The 16,217-nt window shown below is 44.6% G+C and overlaps 1 protein-coding gene across 6 annotated transcripts in view; it reads right to left on the reverse strand.

Annotated features, from left to right (window-relative positions):
* The window catches only part of SEMA6D (semaphorin 6D), a 52,534-nt gene extending 36,621 nt beyond the window's left edge, over positions 1–15,913 (reverse strand). For 5 of the 6 annotated variants that reach the window (XM_045900144.3, XM_045900141.3, XM_045900143.3 and 2 more), the window contains exon 1: positions 14,608–15,913. The gene's annotated coding sequence lies outside the window, so the exon portion shown is untranslated. The remainder of the gene's footprint in view (positions 1–14,607) is intronic. The other variant, XM_054513557.1, reaches the window with a different exon arrangement.
* Between the last annotated feature and the right edge of the window lie 304 nt (positions 15,914–16,217).

The following is a 16,217-nucleotide window of genomic DNA, read 5'->3' on the forward strand; positions in this document are numbered from 1 at the left end:
TCAGATCAATACAAAACAAATGTCATTGGTGAAAAGAAGCTATCAGGATGGGCCACATGATTTGCAGGGGCCAGTGTAAAATGAAAATGTGGAGGTCCTAATTAAAAAATTATTAATAATTTTAAGATAGCTACAGAAGAGCATTCTAGGCATGGGGCCAAGTGTGACTACACAGGTAACACAACCAGGAAAACAGACCCTGGGTGTCGCGATTTCATTATTTACTGGATGCTGACTCTTGGAAGGGAAAGGGAAAGAAAGGCTCTTTGAACACTGAAAATGCTCAAAAATTATCTGTCACATGGATAAGTGAATGAATGACTATGCACATGAGTGAAAGAATGCACCTAGGAAATTACTACTAAGACTCGGGGGCAGGTTGAGTTAATGCAATAAGTCAACATGAGAACTTGGTCCATTCCTTAACAGTCACAGTTCATAATCTGAAAATACCACATAACATGATCAACCTTCCCAGCCCCGACACAAATAAGTTGTGAGAACTACGTCCAACATGTGAGTGGCCACGTGCGCATGTGGTAGGCATTACTGTGCTATTATGTGCTCAAGAAACGCCAACTGCTTACCAGAACTGTTTTGTATTTTTTCTCTCTTTTTGCATTTAGAAGTATCCATCCAGATACATTTTATGGAACTCATCCATGTGCAAAATCTACAAGCCCTTTCCTTCAGATATGAATATTTCATACATTGCCAGGCATCCTTGATTTAAAAACAATAGTAATAATAATAAAACTAATACAATTTATTGAGGTTTTATTATGTCAAATATCATGCCAAGTGCTTTGAATATATTTCCTCCTGACGAGGGCCTCATAACATCTCTATGAGGTAGATATATTATGCTGATTTTCCAGCGAGGAAAACCAGGCTCTGAGAGGTTGAGTGGCAGAATCAGAATTTGACCTTAGGACTATTTGGATTCCTGAAGACTCACTGCTCTTTGAAAAGAAAATAGTGCAAGTTGGACACACCAAGAAGAGCAGAGCAGGAGATATTGCTTGACTTGAAAGAATGAAACTTTTATTTGATAAGGCCTGAGTGAAGTTTCACTTTGGTGAACAGAAGTGAAAATCTAGGTGGTTAATTTTCAGCTTACTAGAAAGGCCGATCAGTCGTACAAAGACATGTGGAGGAGGAGCCTCCTTGCCCACATTTTATGGGGCCTTAGGCCTGATTTACTGCATTACTATACTAGGAAAAGAGGTTAACAGTGTAACAGTACAGAGTGAAAGAAGGCTCAGAGCCAAAGCTAAGATTTCCTCTCAGGTAGTTTGTAGGATGTTTCATTAAGAGACAAGACAAAGATTTAAAAAAAAAATATGGGGGCGCCTGGGTGGCTCAGTTGGTTAAGCAACTGCCTTCGGCTCAGGTCATGATCCTGGAGTCCCAGGATTGAGTCCCGCATCGGGCTCCCTGTTCAGCGGGGGGTCTGCTTCTCCCTCTGACCCTCCCCCCTCTCATGCTCTCTCTATCTCATTCTCTCTCTCAAATAAATAAATAAAATCTTTAAAAAAAAATAAAAAATAAAAATAAATAAATAAATAAATAAAAATACGTGCATAACTTTCTGTAGATACAGATTTACAATGTGTAATAGAAACACGGGCATTGTTATCTTTAGAGATTCAGGGGTTAATGGTTTTTGGAAGTAGGAATCATAAAAAAATGTGAGTTTATAATCATGAAATGTCTCAGAATTGAAGAAAATATAGTTAGTGTTTCTGTCTCTACCTCTCAGGAGATAAAAGTGCCTTCAGAGTTATGGCTTCTATTTATTATGTTTCAAAGTGTTAATCTGGCAGGAGTATCTTACTTCTTATTTAAAACAAGCTACAGAAAAAAATAAGGAAAAAATGTGGAAGCATAGCAAAAGCAAATTCATTTTATATATATTCTGTCCACATTTTGTAGCATTGTCCTCCAGTGTCATATCTTACATATTTTTTTAATTGCCTGATCAAATAAAAAGTCTATTTTAGGTATGCAGAATTTTCAAATAACGGCAGAAAAATATTTCTGGCCAAACACCAAAGTTTTATAGCTTGAGAACACTCATGAATATGTCTATGTAATATACACTGTACGTACATAGTATGCATATATAACAGTGTGATACATACAAACAATTTGTAACAAAATGCTTATTTTGTTCATGTATCCATCCAATGGTAAGAGAGTCTCCCGCATCTAAGTCCACTGGGATGGTCCCAGTCCCCTGCCCAAGACTACTTTAGGCTTCAGCCATGAGCAGGTGTCATGAGTATATACAGAGACCCAGGAGAAATGTGTTACTAAGAAAGGCTTCTTAGTTAGACTTGGTCTCTTGATCCGCTGGCTATTCACTTGGAACATGCCAGTTTACTGGAAATATGAAAAGAGCTAGCCAAGGACAGGACGACAGGCTGGGAATGGCAGAGAATACAGAAAGCACCTGAGTCTTTGATGACATCGTTGAACCAAAGAATTTACCAACCCTGGAGCCACCCCATCTCAGGACTTCTTTTTATGTGACTTAATACACATGTCCTCATTGCTGAAGCAACTTTGAGTTGGGTTTTCTGCTACTTGTAGCCAAACGCAACATGACTGACACCTATTATGTTCAAAGAACTATTCTGGCCAATTTCCATGCATTTTCTCTAATTGATCTCACATCTCTAAGCTAAGGGATATTTTCTCCACTTAAGAGAAAAGGAAACTAAGACTTGGAGAAACTAATCATATACTCACATCCAGTTATCAGACAGGACAGGATTGCAACCTTAGTCTGCTTGACTTTGAAAGTTATCATTTAAAATCTCTGTATGTGGGGCACCTGGGTGGCTCAGTCAGTTAAGGGTCTGACTCTTGATTTCAGCTCAGATTATGATCTCAGATTGAGCCTGCTTAAGCTTCTCTCTCTCCCTTTCGCTCTGCCCTTCCCTCCTCTGTCTCTTTAAAAAAAAAAAAAAAAAGCCTCCTAAAATCTCTGTATGCCTTTGTGTGTAAGTGTGGTGGTACTGCATTTTTATATATGTCCACACTCATACACCTGTGGTGAAGGTGTTATCTGTGGTGGCCCATCATTTATCACATTTTTCGGTCTTTGAAAAGCTAAGGTGTTCAACATAAACATGTTGAACATAATAATGTTAAAAAGACTGAGGCAGAATTGAGGGAATATTCGATAAAATAAAGCAAATGGCAAGAGTGGGGAAAAGTAATCATTACCAGGTTTCCTTTTCCATGGGGATTACTTATTTTCCTTCTCACGGGTCAGGTAAGTCCAGCTCTGTTCTTGCGGCTAGCTGAGACATCAACATAGTGCCAGATGACATCTGCAGTAAATACTTATCAATCTGTATGGATACCATTAATGAGTAGGAATGTCAGAAGGGAGATATGTGTCTCTACAGAAAATACCGAATCAAAGATGGCACATTTCCTGGATGGGGGCTACCATGCACCTTCCATTTTCAAAGAAGACTTTCCTAATCAATCAAGGCATTTCTTTTTCTCCCTGACCTTGGATATAGACCCACAGATTTTTTCAACACTAGCTGCGGCAGCCACTACCAATCAGTCAGGTGTGGCCCTCTACTTGGAAATTCATTTGCCCTGTGTGTCCTACATGTTCCACGGGGGATGGCTCTTCAGGGACATAACTGAAATTACAGGGAAATTGTGCCATGCTAGCTTATCTACCCCTGAGAGCTGAATGAAGCGAAATTATTGCTAACTGAAAATATTATCTATGTATTTCTGAAAATTGAGTCTAAAAACTATATTAGCAGCAGTGAAGTTTAAGTGACCCCGAAAGAAAAGGGCAAAGTGTTGTAAAATATAAATGGCAATAATAAATTTGAAAGTTGGACTATTTGTGTGTTCGTCTCTTTTTTACCGATAGCTATATGCACATGCGTGAAGTGAATTCATATTTTGAAAAATCACCATTGGATTCGATCCTATCACCTAGCTAATTAAAATATGAAAATAAATACAACATTAAGCAATCCTACCACTAGAAAGAATCTTGGAGATTCTCTAGACTCTCTGCTGCCCATCCCCACCTCACTTTGTTAAATGAGAAAACTAAGGGCAGGAAGACCAGTGCCTTGTCCACAGATATCTGCTAACTCCATTAAAACACCTTCCTCATAGCCCTCCAAAATGACCTTCTGGTCCCCCAAATTCTCCTCCTTTACTCAGTCACCCCATGAAAGACAACAGGATTCAGGGATTCTGTAAATGCAGTTAATCAGGTAAATAATACTCATCCTCACAAGAAATAAACGAAAGACTACGAACAGTATGCTGAGTACAAAGTAGGACATGAAGATCAGTATGGTGAATGTTTGTTTTGTTACTACTATAATGATTATTTTTAAAAGCCCCCCAATTGATTATTCTAAAAGCAACAGGGCCCTCCTGAGCACTTATGTTCTATGACTTTATTGTTTCTTCCACTGATGGAACCAAGGTTTTTGAGTGAGTGGCTGAGTTGTGGGCTTTGAAGTCAGACAGGCGTGGGCATGAATCCCGACTCTGCCACGGCCTGCTCCTGGTGAGGTACTGAGCTGCGGTAGACAGAATAATGTCCCCACCCCTCCCCAAAGATGTCCACACCCTAATCCCTGAACCTGTGAAGAGGCTACTTTACCTGGCAAGAGGGACTCTGTATATGTGATTAAGGAAAGGATCTGAAAACAGGGAGATTTTCCTGGATTACCTGGGTGGGCCCAATGTAATCATCAGGGTCCTGAAAAGATGGAAGGAGTAGGCACATAGCCAGGAAGGAGCTGGGACTATAGAAGCAAGTGAAGGAAGGAAGGCAGCCTCCGGAAGCTGGAAAAGACGGTTAAATGGCTTCATCCCTAAGGCCTCCGGAAGAAATACAGCCCTGCGGACACCTTGCCTTTAGCCCAGTGACACCCATTTGGGTCTTCTTCTGTCCAGAACTGTGAGGTCACACAGTCACAGTGTTTTAGACCTCGGAAGCTATGAGAATTTGTTATGACAGCAACGGGAAACTAACTGATGCTCCTGAGCATGTGTCCTCATCTATAAAATGGGAATAAAAAAGTATGTGCCCCACAGGGCTGATGCAAAGATTTTATTAAGAGAATATAAAGAAAACACGTTAGTGCTTGGCAGAGATTAAAAACTCAGTGAATGTTCACTGTCATTATACATGTGATACCATCACATAGACTAGGGATTTATATAGTGCTGATTATAATAAACGGTGATTCCATAAAATGTAATTCATTCTATCATAATAATACCTTACATCTGAGCAGCACTCATCTGGCTTTTATGAAGAACATTCACCTCTGCTGTCTCAGGTGATGCTTATTAGAATTGTGACTCCACAGATGAAGAGACTGAGGGCCCGAGGGGACAGTGCTTTCCTCAGTCACTCAGAGAGCACTCTGTTGGCCAAAGTTGGAGTCCAGGTCACCTGATTCCAAATACCATACACTCCCAATCTCATCATGTGGCTTACAGAAATATACGGGCATGATATGCAGAATCTTAATAAAACAAAAATGATAAAGCCAAATGATGATGGGGTTATTCATCGCACACCAGACCATTTCCCATACGACCTCACCCAGCGATGTCTTCTGCCAGGGCCTCCTGCCCCCTCTCCTCCAAGCGCAGCCTGAGTACTCTCCCTAATGCATCTAGTCAATTGTGCAAAGCACAAGGGAAAAAATTCCATCCTGACTGCAGCAGGCAATCACCTTATGCCCTGAAGCATGAAGTTTGATTACCCTTATCTCAGTTTATCATTAAATCAAAAACTGTTGCTATGAATACTGGCCTAGGACTCCATTTATGAAATGATATAGGCCAGTCAGCAGAAATAAGTGAGTGCTCTTTTTCTTTCTTAATTTCTGCTCACTGTGAAGATTTTTTTTTTTTTTTTGAACGAGGGGGAAAAAAAAAGCCTCTTTAGCTTTGAACGGATTTTATTACTTTCTTCACTCTTTCATGAGCTAGCCAGGATGCCTCTGGCTCATCACCATTCTCCCTGTGCTGTAGGCAAGAGGTTTCAGATCTGATACCTGGTGGCCTGCCAATGCTAGCCTTGAAGTCTACACCTTGTTTGGGTAGGGATCTGCACTCTGGCCATACCAGAGCATCATTTATCAAAGCGTGGTCAAGGGACTGCAGGGTGTGGGTCACCTGAAAATGCAGACTCTGGACCCAGCAGAACAGAGCTATTAGTGCTGGGGCCCTGGGAATCTACCTTTTAACCCTACGTGATACTGATGAATTTTATCGTTGGAGGACCACTGGTAGAGATCAAAGCTGTGGGTAATGACAGGAATGGTCTGGGAATGTGCCTGGATTTCCCGGGTGCTATTCAGCTTTTCATCAGCCCAGGGGTCAACCAGCACAGAACATATGCCAGTCATCTCTATCGGCCTTCAGTACAACCAACGGTAGAAGCCAGATTTCTGCGCTCATGAATCCAAAATGGCTGACATCAGGTCAGGGATATGCAACTGGGCATCAGGGTCAGGGTTATGCAACTGGGCATCAGGGTCGGGGTCAATCTCCAGGCCACTGGACCTCTCCTGCCAAACTCCCCTCTCCAGTCTGGCTGAATGTGCAGCAAGTGTCATGCATGAGGGTAGAGGATGGCTGGTGGGGAAACTGACTTCAAGGGCTACAGATCAGTTAAAGAGACATGATAAAAGCCCCCGGGAAGAGACAGCACAGAATGAGGGCTAAAAGCATGGGCTCTGGAGCCAGACTGCATTTACTTTTGTTTAATAGACACCAAGGCAAAGACAGCACTCACCACCTGCCAAGCACTATTCTAAGTGCTGCTCAAATATTAATTCGTTTATGTCTCACTACAACCCTCTAGGTCTGTACTACCATCATGGTCCATGTTTTCTGTGGTGAAACTGAGCCTCAGAGAGGTGAAGTAATGTGCTCAAGACCACAGCTGATCAGTCACACAGCCCGGACTCACACCCCGACGGGCCGGCTCCAGGGTTCATGCTGTTCGATACCCTGCCACGCTATTTCTCATGGATCCAACTCCCCTGGTTTGACCCTTGGAAAACTGCATCAGCCCCCATCCCTCAGTGTCCCCGTGCATAAAATGAGGACATTATTAATAATAGAACCTACCTCCAAGAATGCTAATCAAATCATTTAATAGCTGCACTGAAAAGAGTATCAGGCACACAGTAAGCACTCAGTAAATGCAAGCTCTTAGTTCCCAGTCGGTCCTACACTCTCAGGGGCAGCCTGAGGATTAAATTAGATAACATATTCAAAGGGTCAGGCACAGTGCCACGGCACACAGAAAGTGCTAGCTGTTATTATTAGCTGAGTTGAGCCAGGCCAGTTTATTTTAGGTCCTGTCTGGAAGGCAACTGTGCTTGATGCGGGAGAAGGCAGCCAGTCCTCCAAAAAAAATAACTGGGTGGGAGCCAGACTAATTATTAGACTGAACAGGTTCTCTGCTTTATGTCACTGGACTATTCCTGAAAAGTTCCTGATAGCGAATTTGTATATGCTTAATCCTTTTTCCCCACTGACCTATTTTATAATTTCTGATTGATCTTTCATTGGCGGTGATCCTTCAGACTTAAGTCTTCCCTCAGACTGTCATGTAACTATTAACTTGTAAAAGACTTAAATGTACCAAGGAAAATTGAACCACTGGAGCAACTCTTGCCAAAGTAATTGGCTTAATCATTCCCTAATGTAATTGTTTTCATTTTATTTTTCCTGTATTATGTGTTCTAATAAGCACGCTTCTACTACACTGAACGTCCCGTCTTTCCTTCCATGAAGATTATCACCTCCACTAGTAAACGTAACCATAGTTAAGTGGTTTGATTACAATTTGTGTTAAGTCAAGGGGTGAATGAAGGCTTGGCAACCCTCATACCCAACAGCCTAGCTTGGAGTAGGGTTGGGCACAGGAGGGAGGAGGGATGTGGGGAGGGAGTTGAGAAAGTGGGCTTGTGGGTTGCAACTGCTGGGAGGTGAGTTTATCCTGAAAGCTCAGACCCAGAAAGTGCAGCTGAATCCCTAGGGTCTCTCCAGGATGGGATTTTCCAAAAGGAAGCATTAGGAACTTTCCAGGTTGTTTACTGCTACTTTTTCACTTTATCAGGAAAAAAACTGTCAGCTCCAACCCCATTTTTTGCAGAGTTTACCAGGCATGATAGGCTCTATCTGCAATGTAATAAAATGTTAAACTCAACTGACACGTTTACTAAGATGTTTGCTGCGCATCACTCTGCTACCTTTCAGAGACGAACAGGCAATCCAGCCTCACTGGACCTGCAGTGTGGTCTGAGCACCTACAGTCCAGCTCTTATCATTCTCACAGTTTTGACAAGTTTCTACTCTCTTCTGCTTCCTCTCCCCACATCCCCTTTCCCCCTCTCCAAAACCCCCCATATATGTATGCAATTTATTCCTTACCATAGAGTCTATGTCTAACATAGAGTTTTTTCAAGTTTAAAAAAGATGAAACCAGTGAAGCAGGACCCTTCTAGTTTGGTTCTGCTAAACATCCCTGTGGGGGGAACTGTCTCGCTGGGTAGTTTGAGGCAAATCATGTTATCCCTTGCAATGTTCCTGTGCAACACTGAACCAGTTGGCAGTTGATACGGGGTTTTTAGCTCTGATCACGGAGCAATCTACTGAATCGCGGCAAGACTGATCCCATTCATTCTGATGGCTTAAGCCATGGGGCCATCTGCTGAATGGCTAAGTAGAGAAAGTAGACCAGAGATACTCAAAATATTTGTGGATTACATGGCAAACTGCCTCTTCACACCTGAAATGCAAGTCTGTCCTAGGCTAGGACTCAAATGTGGACAACTGATCGAGACCCCACCCCCACCCCCACCCCAGGGCCTTTGCCTAAGCTGTTCTCTATGCTTGGAATGCCCTCCCTCTCACCACCTCCCCCACTGCCCCTCACAGTCCACCTGTCCAAATCCTACCTAGTTCAAGGACCAGCTCAAATATCAGCGGCTCCACAAAGCCTTCCCTGACTACTCTAGCCAGAAATAACTTCTCACTCCTCTCAATTTCCATAGGTCTGTGTGTTTGTTTTCGGGCCCTTAAAACGCTCGCCATTTTATTTTGGCTATGTGTTTACCTGGTCTTTTCTATACCACTCAGCAAGACCCTTGGGCTCTGGAACTATGTGTCAGTTCCTCTTTGAACCATCTCCCCACCCTGGCACCTACTTGTGCAGAGCAGACCTTTGGTAAAAGTTGGCTGAATGAACAAATGTTCACCCCAGCAATGACAAAAACAGAAACAACTGCAACATTCTTTATTCCTTCTTCTCCCTCTCCTCCTCCTTCTTCGGTAGCTTTTCAAAAAATGTTTACTTGACCCACCAATTACCCAGGGGAGGAGGTTCAGGGACTTACTGATAGATGTAGACAACTCCACAGACCACAAAAGCTTCCAGAGACCCCTATAATGACAAGCGATGCCTAGGCCAACGTAGACGCTGGGGGAGTCTGAGTCTCTGGTCTGCTGACAGCCGGCTCCTGGGAATGGAAGTGTTATTTTCCCAAAGAGCTTCATCTGCTCTGGTTCATATGTGCCAGCTCCTCGTCTGACTAGAAACTCCTGACTTTATTTTTAAACACAGACTCCAGTAATAGGCTAAGTAATCGCAGATCTTCCCGAGACCTTATTTTACATGTCCCAACATACTGGCCTTCTTCGAACCCATATTTCTTTCCCGTAAATATATGTTGAACACCTTAAATTTCAGCATTCTATGTAGTGGTAGTATGTATTTGTTTTTTTTTTCCCCCTCCCGTAGGAATCCTGAACAAAAAAAGGACAACGAAAGAAATGCTGATGCACGAGTGACAATTTCTCAACAATGCGTGTCTGATTACTCGTCTAGGTAAAAGGATTCTCCTGCAACCATAAGTAAGAAAAATGCATATTACAATGTAATTCATAGTCAAACGTCAATAATACAATTTCCATCCTGGTGCCACTAAAGCTTGAACAGCTGCAGCTCTCACTGTCTTTGCTGATGGGGCCCATAAATACTCCTGGGAAATGGGACAAGGATACATAATGGATCTTCACCTGCCAAGATCAGGGAAATGAATGTCAATCGCCCCCTGATGCAGACGCACTTCTTGGTGGAGAGTGATGAATATTGCCATTTGTCCTATGCCACTGTAATCTTGGACAGGAAAGCCTACCATGGAGAAAAATGGTGGGAGAAGAAGCTGTTCTAGGACACTTGAAAAGAAGAGTGTGTCATAATTATTTGGCCACCAGGAATAAAAGTGAAAGAAGTCACATAACAATATGATTTGGTTTAGAAAAGGTTAAAATTTAAGAGGATCCCCACATCGTACATATCCTTTCATTCGGTATAAAATTTTGCCTCAAAACAGGACTCTTATTGAAGACCACATGTGAGAAATATCAGGGAGGCACAAAATTGTAGGGTTGTTCATGTTCCCAGAAATAATTCAGTGTAGTGATGAAAGGGTACGGGTTGACATGTTAGGCAGAAGTGAGTTCAAATCCCGACTCTACCACCCCCCTGCTGGTATGACCTCAGGAAAATGACCTGACTTCTCAGGTCCCTGAGTTTTCTTTTTAGATAGAGCAGTGATAACAACAGAGCCCACCCTGTGCAGTTGATTGAAGGTTACGTGATATAATTATGATGAAGACTAAGAGTAAGTGCTAGGTATTGTGTAGTGGCTGTTGTTTTCCCCCTCTTCCTCTTTCTCCATCACCGTCATCTTCGTCCTATCATCCCAGCTGGTACGAGGCAGTCTCCCCAGCCCACATCAAACTCCAAAAGCAGTACTTCTAATCATAAAAGTTTTCTTTTTAAAGCTTCGCAACATAACAAATGTATCCACCTAACTCATGTCATTCTTGTTTTATCAAGCAGATACCTTCTTAGTAAAAAGAAGAACCCCCCCCACCCAAAACAAACAAACAAACAAAAAACTGATAGAAAGTATTGGATACGATCAGACACAAGGCCCAGATTTAGGGACATCACATGTTCTTTGTGAAAAGGGAGGAAGCAATGACATGCCCAGTTCTCCGAGGAACTTAGACAAGGTCTTTTTCTGTTTTCAGTCATTTGGAATCACAGGCTAAAGCCTACTTCATTCTTTCCTTTCCCTTTTTAAAAAAGACTGCCTTCCGAAGGTCTAGGATGAGTGGTGTCTGAGTGGCTTCTTCTAATTCTGGAATTCTGGTGGTTTAATTGTATCAAGCCCACAGAGGCTTTCCCGTGGGTTGCCTAAGGCTATGGCAAGTCCTCTCACAAGTGGAGCTCGCCACTGCGAGTCGGCAGGGCCTTTCGGCAGGTGTGCCCCAGAACTGGATGAGGGGCCCAGCCCAGGTCGCCAAACAATGGAAACTTCCCGTTCTGGGTGTTAACTTTAGTTACCACAGCCAGACAATGCTGCCAGTGGTGTGGAAGAAAAAACTGCTGTAGCCAGCTGTGCTGTTCACAGTCGGATGGATTCTGTGTAGCTCCCAACGGTGATGGAGCCAGCAGCCTGTTGTAGCCAAGGACAGGATGATGGATGATCTACATACTGTGTCCAAGTAGAGAGAATGGCAGAAGTTCACTTCAGGGTTGTTAAAATGCTAATCTGGGGGAGTTAACAAAAGCTTAATAGAAACAAGAAGTTTGAGAAATAAGTACACCTCATGTGGTATCTATGTGGACCACGGATTTGATCGCCCTTGGTTACCTAAATAGTGGCTTTTCACAGTTAAAACCCTTCCTAGTTTTCCCGTCGGATGAATGGAAGCCGCCCCAAAGTATGTAGCCACACTGCCACCGTCGTCATGGTCCGAGTAGAAAAGTCAGCCCAACAATAGCCACCTCAACTGAAGAAGGTTATGATATGCTTAATATAGTTATATGAATTTTATTCTCTCTCTGTGTCCTGGGAATAAATCAAAACACACTTTTTTTTTTCTCCCCAACTACAAGTTGGCCGCTGTTCATGAAATAAGCAGCAACCTAAGACATGGGCTTTGGTGGATTTCAAAGTGAAGTCTCCATTCGCACCCGAGTTCCCCTGTTCTAATGACAGTTTCAGTTCGTGAATTACACTAATAGTATATTGAATGATTAGTGTTCACAATTTAGGATTCAATGGCACGCTTCAAGAAAAGGGGCATATTTACATTTCTTGCCAAGTGATCCATTTTGCCACACTCTAGTTCTTTGCATTCTTACTTAAGTTGAACATACAGAAACATGTGTGCCTCACCTGGCGTTGGAACACTGGCTAGCATAGCTTCTTGCAAACGACAGGTACTCAATAAATACTGACTGGTTGGCATACCCCAAGGGCCTCTTGCTTCCTCTAGAAATGAATCCAGAATGTGCAGGCTTAAAGTCTATTAATTGAAATAAAAGGTAATATTTTATCCTGCGATGTGTGTGAGGGAAGGAGTTTACCTCCTATGGTTACACCAATAATGGTTAGGCATTCAGCCAGGCTCTTAACTCTGCATAAAATGCATCAGAAGGGTGAAAAATGACCCCATTTCAGATGCATTTTTCACTCTTTGTATCTTAGTGAAACTCATATGCAAGAACAATGACTAAGCTAATTACCAGCGTTTATTATGATGGAGCAGCAAGAAGTGAACTTCTCCAGTTTCAGTTAAGTCCTTAGCAATTATGAGCATCTTTGTGAATCAAAGCTCTGATTCCTGCTTACTTGCCTGTGTGCCTTTCAAGCAAGAGAAACCACCACAGGAGGCTGTAGGGGCTCACTTACCCAGAGCACAGTTACTGGACAGATCCTTCCTGTGCAGTAAACAGCCAGTGAACTGAAATCCACTGGATTTCTAAGTTGCCCTCACTCTAAGGGCTAATAGGTTTACGTCAGAGCCATCTTTCAAATCCATCAAACCAGGGAAGACATGACCAGATGGTGCTATTACTGGGCACCAAAAAAATGAAAGAGAGAGAAGAAAGAAAGAAAGAAGGAAGGAAGGAAGGAAGGAAGGAAGGAAGGAAGGAAGGAAGGAAGGAAGAAGAAAAAGAAAGAAAGAAAGAAAGGAAAAGAAAGAAAGAAAGAAAGAAAGAAAGAAAGAAAGAAAGAAAGAAAGAAAAAGAAAGAAGGAAAGAAAGAAAGAAAGAAAAGGGCAGAATGCCCACAAATCTAAATCAAACTCGAGTTAATCAGCTGTTTGGTGACACTGTCCTGCATCACAGAAATGTTCCTCAAAAAAGGTCATCTATGTAGCATCTCTAGTAGAAGCGAAGATAGGTAGCAATATTCTGTAGGATCCAATAAGACATAGTAACTGTTTGTTAATCTAACTAAATGTGCCAGTGGAAGAAAATGGTTTGCTAAACAACACATTTTGGAAATCTTAGGGTTATTTATTTAACTGTCTTTCTGAGAGCACATTCTAGGGACCTAAATCAGAGCATAGACAGTAACTATAAAAAACACAACCCAGCTATGGCTGGGCTATAGTTTATTTACCTTAAGATGTTTTAAGTTCATGATAATATAGGCCCAAATCTCAGGGCTTACTTGACAATTTCTATTTATCTAAGCCGGGTAAATGTTTGTGTAATATTTGCCAGCCTGACAGAATATGCCCGCCACCCACTACATTAAACAGGACTACACACAACTTAATCTCCTGAGTTAGATAGCTAAGAGAGCACTAGGATTTTTTAACAACTTGAATAAACCAGCATCAAAACCTATTGTTTATTAAACCAAAAGGATAGTAAAATCCTCATCTTGAGCTGTCGGGGATTTTTCTCAATTCTACAAGGACGAAACCTGGAAAAATTTCTCCAAACAAGAATTCTTCCTATGCTGAGGGACAGAGACCAAACCAGTTTAGAAAAATGTTAAACCTTTCCCTAGGACTTTAGCCTTGAAATAAACAAAAGAATCCACTTTATTGCTCCAAACATCAAGCAGAGGAAAGGACAATCCTGAAAAAGCAACTAGACTTTTTACTGCAGACTTAAAATTCTCAGTAGCCAGAAGTTCTTGGGAAAATGACCCTAGACATTTCTTTTCCCAATGTCACTGGAAACACCACCGTTATTTTTGAGAGAAAGCAGCCTCCCACAGTGGTGGACACAAGGTCCAATTACTGTTTACAAAGTCTATATATCTATAAAAACGATCTACTGTCCCTTCTGTGTCAAAGTCACCCAGCTGAGACTGGCGAGGGATTGGGCTGCTGGAACGTGGGCTGCTGACTGGTCACCTCAGAACACGGAGTACTACCCTGAGTTCTTCTAATGCTGTAATTAATACTGCTACTTCATTCCCCTCTAGCTTCCACGACATTTAGCTCTTTATAAGTTCAGGATTTAAACACTCTCCCGACAGCGGTGGTCCCGAGAGTCGATTTAGCAGAAATTTTTAAAACCCAGTTCTCATCCACACCAAGTCTTTTATAACCTTTTATTTCACTCCAAGACTTATGCAAGATAGAGGAAGCTTTAAGCCCTTCCAAGTTACCCAAGGCGGCTGCTCTATCAGTTTCTGCAGACCAGGAACAAACATCATCGCTGTCAAGACGGGAAATAAGTTTCCCTACCTTCCTCCTCACCATCCCCAGCCAGCGGCTGCGGGCGCGAGCGGCGGCTCCCTCCCGGCTGCAGGACGCCTCTCGCCGCCGGAGAAGGGGCTCATGCAAAATTGACTCTTCCTTATTTGTTTCCATCCATAATTGATGGGTAGATGAGAACGTAACACATCTCAGCGCTGGGCTCTCGCCTCCTGGCGGAGACCCTGTCCAAAACGCTTCCGTAAATCATTTCCAGCCGTAGAACAAAGCACGGAAAGTTGCGGGGGAGAGTGGCCAGCGGGAGAAACCGGGGCGCCGGGTGGGCGGTGGGGGTGGGCGGTGGGCAGCTCCGGGCCGCAGAGCCCGCCCGCGGCGCGCTCGGCCAGCAGGGGGAGAAGGAGGGTGGGAAGCGGCTGCCCTCCGGGCTGCAGCCGGGGCGGGAGGTGGAGGTAGCGAGTACCCTGAGCCCCCGACCCCAGGCGCTGCCGGGGGCTGTCCGAGCCAGGGGCGCACTGACAGGTAGCGGGCGTCCGCGGTGAGCTGCTGGGGTCTCGGCGGCGGCTCTGCGCCCCTTCCTCGAGCGCGGGCGAATGCCCGCTGGTCCGCTCCTCGCCTTGCCGGCGCCGCGCGACCCCGACGGTCCCAGCGTCGGCTCCGGGGCGGGCGGGCGGAAGGGGGCGGCCGAGCCCGCGGCCGGTTCTTTCGGCCTCGGCTCGGCTTTCGCGCTGGCTGGAGACGCCGTGCCCGAGCAGCCAGCAGCCCGCGTTCCCTCTGAGAATGTGCGGGGAGAGCGCGGAGCCGGCTCTGCCTGGCAAGAAACTTTTACTTGCCCCCTCCTTTCGCTTTTTTTTTTTCGGGGGGGGGTGTGCACAGTGGAGGGGGCCTCCAAGTCCTCGTGCCCCTCCCCCTAAGCCTCCAGCAATGCCAGTTTGGACCAGTCCGACAAACCTCTCCGGCCCGCTGCGCGTCCCTTGCACGGCAGGCGGACGGGGCTGCTTGGAAGAGAAATCAACTCTCCAGTGACAACACACACGCACGCACATACATACACACACGCACGCACGCACACAGGCACACGCACATACACGGGCTGCGATTCAGGCTCTGAGGATCTGAGTCCGATCCCCACCAGGCGCCCAGAGCATTAGCAGATTATAAGACAGTCTTACCTCATGGGGCGGGGGGAGGGGGGGTCGGCTAGTAAAAAAAAAAGAAAAAAAAAAGAAAGAAAAAGAAAAGCAGCTCGTCACGCGCAGGGAAAAAAAGAAAATAAAGAAAAAAATCCGTCTTTCTCTTTAGGTCTTGGCTTGCTCGATATAATCCTGAAACTCGCCACCACCAGCCTTGCAGCAGGGACGGCAGCAGCAGCGGGACGGAGCGGGAGCAAAACAAATCGAGGCAAGGCAAATGGTGTAATTCGATCCATCTCCAAGTCAATCCATCAGGCGAGCCGGAGCTGGTTCCCTCCCCGCACCAGGCAGCTCGCGACGCGGGGCCCACCCCCGGGCGCGGACGGCAGGAGGCGCGGGCGGCCCGGCGCGCTCACCCTCGGCCGAGCGCCGCCTGGAGGCCCCCGGCCCGGCGCCGCGGCCCCGCTGACCCCTGGGTGGCCCCCGCGTCCCTCCTCCCCGGCGCACCCT

The sequence above is a fragment of the Mirounga angustirostris genome, unplaced genomic scaffold (assembly GCF_029215605.1).
Source record: "Mirounga angustirostris isolate CCGP_5_RB_7025 unplaced genomic scaffold, mMirAng1.0.hap1 SCAF_9, whole genome shotgun sequence".
NCBI classification, from domain to species: Eukaryota; Metazoa; Chordata; class Mammalia; order Carnivora; family Phocidae; genus Mirounga; species Mirounga angustirostris.